The sequence below is a fragment of the Paroedura picta genome, chromosome 10 (genome assembly GCF_049243985.1).
Source record: "Paroedura picta isolate Pp20150507F chromosome 10, Ppicta_v3.0, whole genome shotgun sequence".
Classification (NCBI taxonomy): Eukaryota; Metazoa; Chordata; class Lepidosauria; order Squamata; family Gekkonidae; genus Paroedura; species Paroedura picta.
Genome location: NC_135378.1, coordinates 64,411,717 through 64,426,292, shown reverse-complemented (window position 1 = coordinate 64,426,292; position 14,576 = coordinate 64,411,717).

The window sequence follows — 14,576 nt, the reverse complement described above, 5'->3', positions numbered from 1 at the left end:
GTGATTGGCTACAGGTGGTCATGTGACAAGCCTGCCTTAAAGGAGAAGCCCCTAAGTTCTCTCAACTTCTGTCGGCCTTGGATTTTTTTGTGTGCCTTCTTCGTCCCCCCCCCCTTCAAGAAAAGAAAGGATTTTTTCCTCCCTCCTCTGACTTCTTGGATCCTCTCCCCCCCTTCAAGAAAACAGAGAAAGAGTCTCCATTTGCCCCCCCCTCTTCTGAGCCTCCCTAACCATGTGCAGAAGACTTTCCTGTTTCAATGGGGAGGGGGGGAAGAGGAAGACTCGAGTTCAAAGCGATCTGAATTCAACAGGATTGACAATGGAATAAAAAAAGTAAGTGCAGTAACTGCCCTAGTTGGCCTTCCCCACTTTCTAAAAATACTTAGCAGACACCAAGAAATGGGTTGGTGTTCTCTAGAGTGCTCATGGGCACCATGTTGCAGACCCTAGCAATACATTTCTCCTGGCAATAGGTCAGACACCTACAGATTTATTCTGCTACTATAGGTACTTTCTTACAAAGGAAAGATCTTTCTTCTAGTACAATACTTCCATCATGGGACCTGGAAGAGCAATTCACAGGATCCAGCCCAAATGAAAGCAGAAAAATTCAATTAATCCACTCATTTTCAGCAGTGGGTTCTCACATTTTTGAATGTCAGTTAAGCAGTATGAAGTACTTTATTGTTAGCACCATTTGTACATTATTCATAATTACAAATAATGTTAAATTATAGCAATCGCTATGCCATTTCTTCTCATATTAATTTTAGAAGTTAATTATCTTTTATCTCAACTGCTCTTCATTCCATTTTTCGCTGTATGCCATTCAACTATCCCGAAGCTATTGAGCAGTTTCACTGTGTGATTTATCAGCTGATTAATTCAAAGATTACTTGCAATGATTTCATCAGGGTGACAGTGTATATTGTAAAGCGAGCAAGTAGGCGAACGTGAGCGTGTGCTGCAACAGCCAAACAGATGACGCTACGACTTTGTCAATGCTGGACACAAAATGCCAAATGCAATTCTTTGATCCCAGGACATTGTGTCAACACGTTGACTAGAAGCTGGAGAAAAGACAACGCCTAACAAATCACTTGCCTCTTTGATTAAGTGTTTGGCTTTTGATTTGCTGAGCAAAAGCCCTATTGGGCCTTCTCCACTTTCTAAAAACACTTAGAGCACACCAAGAAATGGGTTGGTGGTCTCCTTTTCAGGAGCTCTCCCAAATTCGAGGGAGGGGGATTAGGAATAAATGAGCATAACCTTATGTATGAATACTTGTCATCTTCTGAGTTTTAAAGAAACTACAGCAGATATATAAATATATTATTATAACAACTAGATTAAAAGTCCATTTTATAGTAGAATAAAATGGGTGCTAGATGGGTTGTGGCTCCCCCCCCCCCGACTCCCAAAGGCTTCTTGGTGGGCTTGGACGGCGCGGAAGAAGGGCATGGATCTTGCAAGTGGCGGTGTGGGGCTGGGACAGTCTAGTGGGGTGACACTTACGCTGGATGTGTTGGTCAGAGCACCGGCGGGGCAAAGGAGGCGAGGTGTGACTGGCGCAGCGATGTAGTCCAGCGTGAGGGCTCGGTGCGGCGGAGCGGCGGCAGGGTGGTGTCCGTGCGTTCGCTGCCATTTTGAGGGCGGCCAGCAAGGTTTCGGTCGTGGCTTGTTGTGGAGCGGGTCGGCAGTGGCCTCGTTGTGTCGGCGGCCATCTTCTGGTGTGTTGGCAGGGCGCGTGAAGAGGGCAGGACGCGTGTTTTCATAAGAATAAATCTCCATGGTTCCATATCTAGAAAGTATTTTGTTTGTTTGTTTATATAAGGCTCTCTCCTGAGGCTCATAGATAGATCATAGAGTTGGAAGGGGCCATACATGCCATCTAGTCCAACCCCCTGCTCATCGCAGGATCAGCCCAAAGCATCCTAAACATAACTTTTGAGTTTGGGACTGGGTTGTTTTCAGGGCAAAATCTGAAGAAACAATATTTAGAGCTTTCTGCTATGATTCTATACAGCATTCTGGTGCAGAATTACAGAGTCCCGGTAAGCCTGGTTTAAAGGTGGGGTGTGTGTGTGTGTGTGTATGTGTTATATTAACATGACAGGCATTTGTTGACTCAGGCAGCCCAAAGCACTGTTTTTCTTTGTTACCACTGCATGCCAGAATAGTTGGGAATTTGATTTAAATGAGTTCCTGGCTGCATGAAATGCTAACATCACCACTGAATCAGATCATAATCTGACCAGTTTAAGACCCTGCTGAATATTATAAAGCTCTGTGGGATGGTGTTAGCCCTTGAAATTCTAATCTCTTCCATGAAAGGGAAGGCATAAGAAGCTATTCAGAATAAAGATTCTGTTTGTGCTAGAGTCTCAGACATGCTTTTTCACCAGCAATACCTCTTTGAAAAGGCAGTAGTATCCTTATTTACCTAATTTATACAAGGTTAGCTTCAAGGTCAGATAGGCTGGGAAATATCAGAAAAGAAGCTTGTATCCATAAAGAAAATGTTAGGCCTTTTTCAGGATCAGCCATCCATAGTGGCAGCATTTCAACTCCCATCAATCCACAAATATTTCCATCTTCCTCATAATTTTCAGTTTACAAGACTGGGGATATTGTTTTTCTTTTAAATAGAAAAATATAATACTATTTTCTCCATACCTAGCAAAACCATAGTTGCATATCTGCTTATGGCTTTACTTTTTACAATTTAAATTCAACAATCATGGGTTGTGTCTACTACGCAAGCTCATGGGAAAATGGGGCTGATAAAAACATCTTCTAAAGTGTTTCAAGGATTTATACCCTATACAAGCAATCTTCGATAATCCTTTTGGGATTAGTGAAGAAAACTGGGCTAAAACATTTAAGTAAATAAAGTTATTTAAGAGCGACCGATTGAATATTAACAGACACAACCAATTTAGAAGCCCTCAGACCTGTAGTCAATGGCAGAAGTCCATACTGCAGTTGGCAGTAGAGTTCTTTCTAGTGGTGGTGGTGGTCAAGGGAGAGCAAATTGTTTACAGCTTTTCCCACTTGAGCTGAAAGCTAGAGACAGGTCAGCCTTTGTAAAGATGTTTGATACTATGAAGGACTTCCACCTTATCTACTTCCACCACTTCCACCTTATCTACCAGTTATTCCCTGGCAATTCACATGGTGATAAATTGGAGGAGGCTAAGAAACAGGTTCTAAAATACAAGATGATGGAAGGTAGCAAGGACCAAGGGCTGCAAGTGGGGTTGCCTCTCTGTCCATTATCTGGGGAAATCCTTCCCTCCCCTCCCCATGACTGAAGGCAGTCACGAAGTTTGCTTTCCCTTCCATCCCATCTGAGGATCTGCACTCCAGGTTTTCTGGAGAGCTATGGCTGCCTAGCAAGAGCAACTGTGTGAAGCAATTGCTTAAAACTACAGGGACTCCTTTTGTCATATTCAAGTTAAAAAAACAACAACCCAATGTGTGTTTGTATTTTAAGATTTCACTTAAGATTTCACATGTTTCTACAAACATGGGGCCGTTTTCACAACTCCAGTCACTGGGTGTAAAGATCCAAACATTTGGCCACCTTTGCTATTAGTATATTGATGGTTAACATTGTTACTTTAAGACCTGGGTATTAGTTAGCCTTCTAACTTTAAGATGGTTAGCCTTCTTACTTTAAGACTGGCAAGAAGTTGATTCTCAGACTACTTTCTGATCCCATTTTGGGAGTTATTGTGCCTTGAACCAGCTGTGTAGAAACTAGAGTAATAGAGACAAAACAAAGCACAGTGCCTTCCAGAAACTGTTGAAACATATTATTTAGTAATGCTCAGATAGTCTACAAACTGGAGGGCATAAATCCAGTTTAATTGAAATCCAATTTAATCAGCTAGGTAATTACCATTTATGTATGAACTTTTCTTTCTGTTACTGGGGTACACTTGTCATAGCACTGATTTTTTTCCAGTTATGCAACCCCCCTTGAAGGTCTACAAAAAAAAAAAATACCAGAGGTGAAGTGAAAGATGTATTTATATGTGTAAATGAAATACTCAGTCATTCTAAAGAAACTATTATTTCTAAAGCACATTTAGTTTGTGCATTTGCACATGTAATTAATTGTGCTGCATTTAAAAGCACTCTATTTGTGGTGGTTAATTCTCCATTTCCTCCAAATGCAATTACTTAGGCATGCATTTGATTTGAGGATCATTTTGAAAATACTAGGACACATCCTGCCTGACATAGCCCTGTGTCATTTTTCTGGATATATCCTGGCCCATTTATTTATTGTCTAAAAATACCATTCAAAGCTTAGTCTCTGTTCCTCAGGCTGAGATAGTGCTCACTCTGAAGGCAGTACTCTGCAACAGCTCAGTTCTATAATGATCATGATCAACTATATACGGCTGCCCACTTGAATCTATATTTATTTAATTTATCTATTTATACCCAACCTTGTTCTTTCCTATTCTTTTACCCTCACAACCACCACCACCCAGAGAGAGGTAGGGTGTGTGTGTGTGAGAGAGAGAGAGAGAGAGAGAAATTCATCCTTTAAGCTTCCATGTCAGAGATCTTCCATATCTGAATCTAACACTATGGCCTGTCCGCCCACCTCACAACTCGGGCAGGAAAAATGAGCTGGAAAAGGAGGGTGAGTGTGTTATCAAGCAGCCTTCTCCCAGTCATACAGCACCTTGTTTTAAAGCCAACCATTACCGCATATAGTAACACATAAGTGCCTTTTTTAATAAAAAAAATTAAGTTCAGGGATGGGGGCGGAGATAGTTGTATTTAGTGATTTGCTGTGTTTGACAAGCTGGGCTGAAAGATGGTGAGACAGGAAGTGTGCCTACCCACCTTGTCTGGGGTGCAGCATAACATCTTGCCCTTGGGCAAGAATCTGGGGGCGATCCTGGATGCCTCCATATCAGTTGATGCCCAGATCACAGGAGTAGCCTGCATGGCATTTTTCCATCTTTGCCAGTTGAGGCTATTAGTGCCTACCTGTCTTCGGACTGCTTGGCCTCAGTGATCCATATAATGGTAACTTCTAGGGCCATTTCGCACGGCTTCAAAGTAGCAGAATGGTTGCTATTTGGAAACGCTACTAATTTGCCATAACCCACGACATCGTAGACAATCTGCAACAATCCTGAAACCAATCAGCAAAAAGCGCTTCGTTGTGGCGCTTTCAGGGGAATCCAGAAAAGTGGATTCACCCTCCAGATAGCGATACACTCCTGCAACCAATCTGCAACAGTAGCGCTAAAGACCTGTGCGTTACCATTGTTGCTGGTTCTTCAAAGTCCCTCCCCCTGGCTCTCTCCTCCAAACTTCCGGCGAAGCGATCGCCATTGTTTTTTCTCCGAGCGAGCGGGGATAAACGCACCGGCAAGCCTCTTTCTGTTTAGAGGCTTCCCTGGCTTCAGTCCTTCACCTTTAGTCACTAAGCACAAACCACTGAAAAGCCCGTTTGCTGAAATAAAGTCCCTTTATTTTTTACAAATAAATTCAGCCGAAAATGGGGCCCGTGAGAGGGGGGGGGATTTTTTTTTTATCACTCGAGGCAGCGTGCAAACGATCATACAATCAAACGACAGCTCACATTAGGCAGCTGGATGGGTCTCTCCGTAGCAACGAATCTACCTAGATTCGTTGCTATGGGTCATTTTTTTTTAAAAAAAACCTTCCTTAAAGGGAAAGGGGCTGTTTGGGAGCATGCTAATGGCTGCCCATTGGCTGCTTGACGGCCAGGGGCGGGACGAGCTTGGCAATAGCGCTTCCTTTCTAGCGATTTCTGCCGAGACCGGAAGCCTGTGGGAAACGCTAAAAAACGCAACTGATTCCACTACAAAGGCAGGTATGCATAACGACGAATTCCACTATTTTAAATGGCGATTTTTCATTCCGCAAACAATTTGCAACAAAGATCCCTGTGCGAAATGGCCCCTAGATTAGATTGCTGTACCTCATTCTATATGGGCCTACCCTTGTCCTTGATCTGGAAAATGGCTGGTGCAGAATGTAGCTGCTGGGTCCTCACAAGTACAGCTTGGAAGGGCTGTATCCAGCCTGTGCTGAGGCAGCTGCATTGGTTGCTAGCTACAACCCAGATCAGGTTCAAAGTTTTTGGCTTTAACCTTTAAGGCTATTCATGGCTTGGGCCCTGCTTATCTAAGAGGCCACTTATTTCCTTATGCCCCCCGAGGGCTCTTCACTCTGTGGGTGCTAGTCTGCTGGCACCAAGGAAGTGTGCCTGGACTTGAACTGGGCTAGGGTGTTTTTAGTTCTGGCCCCAGCTTGTGGAATGAGCTCCTAGGAGAGCTGAGGGTTAGGGTTAGAGTCATGACAGAGCTTCTCAGGGCCTTTAAAAAAGATCTGTTCCACCAGATCTTTGGTTGAAGCCAGAGCAAGGAACAATGGTAGCCCTTCCTTAGACTATGCTGTAACACCAGGTGAGCCCAGCCCCCTGAGACAAATGGCTGTTCTAGATAGGTTGTATGGTGAATGAGGTTTTATGCAGCCATTTTGTATTTGTTTGATGGGGGATTTAATGGGGTTTCATATATTTCTGTTACCCGCCATGAATCTTCAGAGGGTGGCAGGCTAAAAATGCAATAATAAACAAACAAAGAAACAAACAAACAAATAAATTAATTAAAATGTATGCCAGTGATGCCAAGCTGCCTAGTCTAACATGGGTCAATTTAAATCAACTTAATTATACTAGTCACATGAGTTCAAACTAGGCTTCAAAAAAAAAAAAAAGAAGAAGCACCAGCTGAGATATGTAATCTCTCTTTTTAGGTGGCTGGGTTTTTGTTTGTTTGTTTGTTTTGTTTTTAAAGCGATATCCATTCTCCTGGATAATAATGTCCATTCTTCTCTTTGCCTACCTAAGAAAAAAACAAGTCTATAAACAAAAAGTTCATAATCTGAGTTTAATGGATTTTGCTTCCTCAGGCAATGCAGCTATGAAATGTTTAAAATGGTTTTTTCCTCTGTGTAATCAATAAAGCTTTCTCAGAAAGATTGGTTCAGTTCCAAGGGCTTCTTTAACAGTTTCCACAGGACTCTAGAATACCAAATAAGCTTTCCATATTAGTTTCCACTCAGCTGAAAAAAGGCTATACTACAGTTAACAATCAAAAACTCTTATTGAAAGCTTTGAGGGAAGCTCCTAACATTAAGATTTCCAGTTGGGTTGACATTGCCTATAAATCTGTTGGCTGTAATAAGCATAAGGGTGGGAATTACATAACAGCAGTTCAAGAAATGCCTGTAATTTTCATTCTACAAAATTAGTGAGGAAATGGCAAATTATTAATGCAGTTTATTCAAACAGAATTATATAATAACATGCATATAAATAATTACCTATCTGTGTTACCGAACTGACATTTTTAAAATAGATTTGTCTTAGTTCAGGTTACACAAGTTCATAATTTCATTAAACTATCATTAGTGTGACTAGTGGTCTGAACATGGCCATTCCACTAACTATGTTAATTAAGTTCTGATTGGTTTTATGTAAATCACTAGATGGGAGGAAGGAGCAGAAGCCTGTAGCCTCACAGTCTTTATACAGGAGACTGACATCACTGTATATATATGCATAGCATATTGTATAGACCAGAATTCCTCAAAAGGAAAATAATATCTTTTCCCCTTTTTGACACAACCCTCTTTGTCAGCCCTCTGAGAGAAAAGCTTAAGGAGCCAGGGCTGGTGATAGAAGGAGGTGGAGGATAAGGAGGAGTTAGTTTGGTTTTTATACCCTGCTTTTCACTGCTCAAACGAGTCTCAAAGCAGCTTACAATTCCCTCCTTTCCCCAGAACAGACACCCTGCGAGGTAGGTGAGATTGCAACAGCTCTGACAGGACTGCTCAGTCAGTAGCACAAGAATTCCCCCTCCGATTGTCTGTCCGGAGGAAGGGTCCAATCCGGACCCTTCCTCATCCCGGACACATCCCACCCCAGCTTCGCTGGCTGCGCCGGGGGGGCGATGTGCTTGCGGTAGCGGCAGGCGGCGGCCTGATGCGCCGGGAGGCACGTTGCGCCTCCCGATGCGCCAGGCCGCCGGCCAGGGAGCACCTGCCAGCTGCGCGTAGCCCAGGCTGCGCCGGGGGGGGGATGTGCTTGTGGTAGTGTCAGGCATTGGCTACCGCAAGCACATCGCTTGCTACCTGACACTACCGCAAGCACATCGCCCCCCCGGCACAGCCAGCAAAGCTTCGGGACCGTCACCCCGACGCAGCCAGCCAGAAGCCACCGCCAATGGAAACTTCAGGACCACCGCCGCCAGCTGTGCCCTGCCCCACGGACCAACAGCCACCCAGCTCCTATGACGAGGTAGGCACCAGGCCCACAGGATGACCCCGCCCTTGCCGAGCAGGGCTGCACAGCCCCGCCGCCCTCATGGCACGCCCTGCTAGGGCCCGCTGCATTTTGACTGCAGCGGGCTTATTTACTAGTTATATAATAAAAATGTTGTTTCTATGACTAACTTTTAAAGAAACGGCTGTTTTACATTCAGGGTCATCCACTTTTATGTATAACTTTTGTGTGCATGAAGCGATTGTCTTCCTTTCAAGTAAGTATAGTATATGATTCACTTTATTTTCCTGGTCAAAGCAATGTACACATCTGAAACTAGCTCTTTCCTTTCATCTGTACAATTGACAATAATTTTAAAGTATTCCTCTCTCACTTCAAGCCAAATAATGTTTTCCCAGGAGCAAGCACCATTACATAGACTTCGGTAGGAGCCTCAATAGACCTGCTTAAGTCTGCCTCTTTATATTCAAAAACAATTCTGGAACGCTGCACAAAGAATGATAAATTATGGAGATTCACCACAGTTCTTCATTAGAACATTATTTAGTCTGCTCTGGACTCTGCTAGGCCATAGGACTGTCAAGGACAGGCACAGCTGCCTTCCTTTAATTAGCCCAGTGGTATCCCACAGAAAAAACCTCCCTTTCCCTTAGATAGCTTTATGTTCCCAGTTGGGTTCTAAACTTCTTAAGGATCTGATCCAAATTAATTGAGAGACATCTAAGCATTCAGATCAAAGCAGGCAAAGTGACATACACAAATGAGAGCGCTAAATGTCCTTTAAACACCAACACCTTGTTTATACCATTATCTTTGCCTGCCAGAAATCAAATATTCTGCAGTAAATTGAAGGTTATATTGCTTTTCAGAATTCACTTTTCTTCCACTAAGGTTATTATACTAAATTTTATCGAGGACAAAAGCATACACAGGAAATTTATTAGCTCTTATCCGTCATTCTGTAGTGCTGGTGGTAGCCACTATAAAAAGGCTGACTTCAACATTTTTAAAATTAAAAGAAAAAAGAGCTCTCTATCCAAGCTAACTAACATGTTAATCTAACATTTGGCTTTTTGTACATATCTAACATTTAATCATCAAGGATGACAGCTTTGAGCTTTGTATTTTCCTCTAAATGGTTTTATGTCTGCTGTGAGAAAATAATAATAATAATAAATAAAGGCTTGAGGGCGGCATCCTAGAAAGTCCTAATTGACCTCAGTTTCCATTGAAATCAGTTAGATTCTAAGTTTCATTCAAGCAAGTTCTTTGACTGAGTTCCAGTACTTGCCAGAGAAGGAAAAGTAAGAAAGGACACTGAATTAAGGGCTAAAAGAGCTAGAAGAAGGAAAATGTTAAATAGTCTTTCAACTCAATACATTTTCTCTTGGTGGATAAATTTGACATTATTCTTGTGGCCTAAACTGGCTTTCCATATTTGGAACTGAGAAGATAATTTCTTCCCTCTTCTTCTTCCTTAAGTCAAATTGAGGAAAGCAAGATGGCAGAGTATAATCTTCTACTTGTCTTGAAGAGAAGGGGCCTGGTTATTTTGTACTTGTGGTGGAAGAAGGGTCTAGATGAGAACCAATTTCAAAAATGGAGGGCTTGGGATGCCTTTCATATGCACATGGATTTACTTGGGGATCAATGAAGAAATGAGTTATTGGCCCAATTTGGTGCAGAATTAGGATCTCTACTAGCATTGTGTCAAACCTAACTGCGGGGCTTTGGTTGCATTCTGATTAGTGCAATTTTAGAATCTGGGGCAACACTAGTATAAAACCAGTATCCTAGCTCTGTTAGGATAATTGAGCCCTTCTACTAGGAAAGGGGCTTCTGAAGGTTCCCAGGAAACAAACTGGAAGAGATGCCTGGGATAGTTCTTAATTAGAATTGGTGGCAATCTTGATTTACATGTTCCATAAGATGGTCCTTCCTAGGTTTATGCATGAGCTGTATTACAAAAGAGTTGGCAAAAACTTTATCTATTGGGTTGGTGCCTTTGGCCAAAAATGTGTTCCTGGTGAAAGGAACATTCCAAAATGTGAACATCCATGTTCTTCTACCTGTACACTGATGTGGCATCATCATTTTTACATGCTAGAGTTTTGCCCTTGATTACAACCTCATTCACCTTAACAAGCTCCTAGTTATGTTATGTGCATGATAGAAGTGGTTTAAAGGGGCATGGGCCCATTGCACTGCCACTCAAAGGGCCAATGAACCTTCAAGGGTTTGATCTAGACCCCTGTGGCTTTCTCTATAATAGTCCCATGCATTTCATCTTGAAAGTGCTATTTTGAACTTACACAGTTGTTTAGCAAGTGTGTATATTGTCCTCTTTGAACTGAAAGTGTTCTTTTCAAAATAAAATGCTGTTTGACCCATTTACTGAAAAAAATGGTGGTAGGGCTCTATGAATATATCCTCCACTTAGCACTACAGTGTATTTATTTATTTCATTTAAAATAATTTGGGGGATTTTGCTTGTCTTGTAGGATGAAGCAAATTTGAATGCAATATTCGGAATGTTCACTCTCTAATGAACTAGAGTTGTGCTAGTGAAAATATCCTGAATAATGTCTTACCTTGGAAAGTTGTGTTACCTAATACCCCACATAGTATTGGCTTTACAAATGTAATTAATTGTGAATGGTAAAATGAAACTTGTGAATTGTGAATGACAAAATGAGTCTTCGGGGAGGGTGGTATATAAATGTAAATAAATACATAAATAAATACATAAATAAATAAAAACAGGAGTAAGTGTCTTTCCAGTTCTAGCACTGAGTTGAGCAGCTTTGTGGCTTCACTGTAGAACTAGGCTATAGGTATTGTTTCTCTCTCCCTTGTAGCCCTCTTTGCATCTAAAAAAAGCTCTGCAAGAATGTATTTCGATTTTTGCTCAACCTTTGTAATGGAGAAAAAAGAAAACATAGTGCTTAAAAAAAGGAAGACACTTACATGACAAAGGCAATGTTCTACCAGGTTCAACCAATGGTAATAGGAGCCTTGTGGAAAGGAAGGGTTCACTTGTGGGATGAAAGTTTTGCCATTTGTTATGGATATAATCCGCTATAGCCATAGGATTTAGAAACTGTGTTGGCAATGAATATTCACAATGCATATAGAAAGTGAGTTCTTTTTATTTTTTTAATTCCTAACCTGAGAAGAACAATGCCAATGAGCTCATTCATTGGCATATAAATATTGCCATGATTTTTGCCTTAGCCAGCATACATATAAAGAAGATAATATATCTTTGTAGCAGAATATTTAAGTTATTCTAAGCAATTTCCGTTTTTTAACTCCAAATCTGAATAGCTATCATATTCATTTTGACTTCCGTTATAAGAAGAGAGCAAAAAATTGAACCCCAAGCCAAAATTATGGTGCAATAAAAGATTCCATCAGTCCTTCTCTTAGGAAAATATTGATCCCTCTGTGTAATTGCTCCATTATCGGAGACTGCTATACCATTAGATTCCTCCAGCATTCAATTAAACTAATGCTCGTTTCTGTTTTACAGTGGCCAGTAATAGAGTTTGGTCTAATCACTCATGTATTCTTTTTAAAAATTCAGTGACATAATGAGAGATAGATAATTTATAGAGTTCTTAACCAAAGGGAACTTAACAAAACTGTTGATTCGAGCTGATTCTACATGCAGACATTGACACAGAAAAGTTAGATAATTTTTTGTGACAATGGACATTTAAAATAGTACTCAAATGAACTGAGATTCAAAGTAAATATATTAATCATGTATTTTTACCTACCCTTCCATCTATGCTGTACAAGAAGTGTGGAATTGATACAAATTCACATTACAGGCCAAGGATAAAAACTTAGCAGGGATGGGTTACCAGCAAAATCCTCGGGGGCCTGCTGCCCTGAAGGGCTGATTCTACTTTCCAGCAAAAAATAAGAGGACTTGTAGCCCACATCTCCCTACCTGCCTTACCCTAAGTTCTCCCCAGCCCTACCATGTTTTCCCTTTCCTTCCTGGGGTACTCCTCTTCATTTTGCCAGTAGCCTTTCTCTTCACTTTGTATGAGATCTCCCTGTGCCCTTCCGGGCTGTGGAAACCCTCTCCAGCTTGACAAATCTTCATGCTAGGCATCTTCCAATCTTGTCCAACAGGATGAGAATAAATAAATAAATTTCCTTTACCTTAATCTCTTTTAATCTCTGAGAGCCAGTTTGGTTTAGTAGTTAGGAGTGCGGACTTCTAATCTGGCATGCCAGGTTCGATTCTGCACTCCCCCACATGCAACCAGCTGGGTGACCTTGGGCTCGCCATGGCACTGATAAAGCTATTCTGACCGAGCAGTGATATCAGGGCTCTCTCAGCCTCACCCACCCCACAGGGTGTCTGTTGTGGGGAGAGGAATGGGAAGGCGACTGTAAGCTGCTTTGAGCTTCCTTTGGGTAGGGAAAAGCGGCATATAAGAATCAACTCTTCCTCTTCTCTTCTTCTTACCCAGAGTTTTGAAACAGACATAGAAAGAACCTTTGAGCCTTGCACCCCTAAACTCTGATTGTGTTAAAAACATCCCCCAAGTTGCAGGAAAACTTAGAAATCAATCTGTTATTATGGACTAGAATTGTCAAGACTTGTGCCAGGGCTTGTATCATAGATGGGCATCGTCAGAGATGAATGTTTCGGTTTTTGTATGAAGATATTCCTCTTACCCGAACTTTCACCCTTCTGTGTAAGTTTGCTTCTGAAAGCACTTTGAAATTAGCATAATTTTATTCTCACATCAGCCAAAGGACTTTCATTTCAAGTTAATTATTCCCATCAAATGCATAGATCTCATAAACAAAGGAACAGGTTTGGCAATAAAAGGCTGAGCCATTAAGCGACAAATGGCACTAAAAGGAGCCGAGAAAAAGAGATGCAGCATCATTTGCTTCTAGAGGAAGGTTTTATAAAGGTCTTCATCTTTGAATTTTCACTACAATGTTCTGGACTTCTTAATTAAACCTTCTGCTTGATATAACTTTTTTTGATGCGACCATGCTGATGAGAGAGAAAAAATCTGTGTTGCAAAAATTGAATTAGCCCCACGGAAGATAGCAAAGAAAACAATTCTCCGGAATCAGCTGCAGACAAAAATGAAATTATTCACTATAGCACTGTTTCATGTAAATTGTTTTATTATTGAGATTTCGGCTTGATTAGATTTTCTTCCTGTTCGGAGCAGATGACAGTGTTAGGAGGAGTTGATATTAGACACAAGCACAAGTCATAGCTATCTTTGCCTCACGGGGTATTTTCAATAGGCAAGCAAAAATTTGTGTGTCTGTTGTTTTTTTTTAACTCGTTAGAAACACATTTTCCTCTTTTCCCCTCCTTGTTGAAAATCTTTTGAGATGCCAAATATATCAAGGCTAGAATCCTGAATGGGTTGTGGCCAGAACTACAAGTTACTGGAAAGATAATAGTGCCTAGCTGTTCAGTGCTATGCTCTATATCTGACAATGTGTGATCACTTGTTACCTTTCATCATGGTTTGATTGCAAATTGTAAGGAGCATTCTTGCGAGCATGCACCAGCAGCAGCCCCTGGACAGCTGTCATGCTGAATTACATCAATTGTGCTGACATAAAGCCACTCAAAATATCATTTGTTTTGAATGTAATCAAATCAGAGATGTGACTGTATGGGCTGGTTGGCTCAGGAGAAAAACAGGGGCTGAGAATAAGGTATACTTTTTTGAATTATTTATTTAATTATTTGCAAAAAAATCAACGTATCTCTGCCTGTGACATGAATTTCAGGGCTCCAGCTGGTGACAAACAGTAGGCGTTAAGAGAGCTGAAGATGAGGTACCAGGGATCTTATCAATGGCATTGTGATCCCACTCAATTGTATCATAGCAGAAGTTCTACAAAAGTTACAAAACCCATTTACCAGAGATGATAGTGGAATGAATGAGCATTCTACCAGCAGTAATGGCTGTATTAAAAAGTGGGGGAAATTATCTGTGTTCAGCTTAAAACATGTTCTTATCCCCCCCCAATATTTCTGATATTTAAATAAGTGGGGGCATCTTAAAATAGCTAGTGATATGCCTCCAGTTATATACATAGTAGCAATATAACTTCTATGGGGAAAAAACATCAGAGTCATCTGTCCTGTTTTTGTATACTTTGGTCCTTTGTCTTTGATAAAAGTATGTGTCTCTTAAAGTTACAGAAACTTTTCAGAACATCTCTG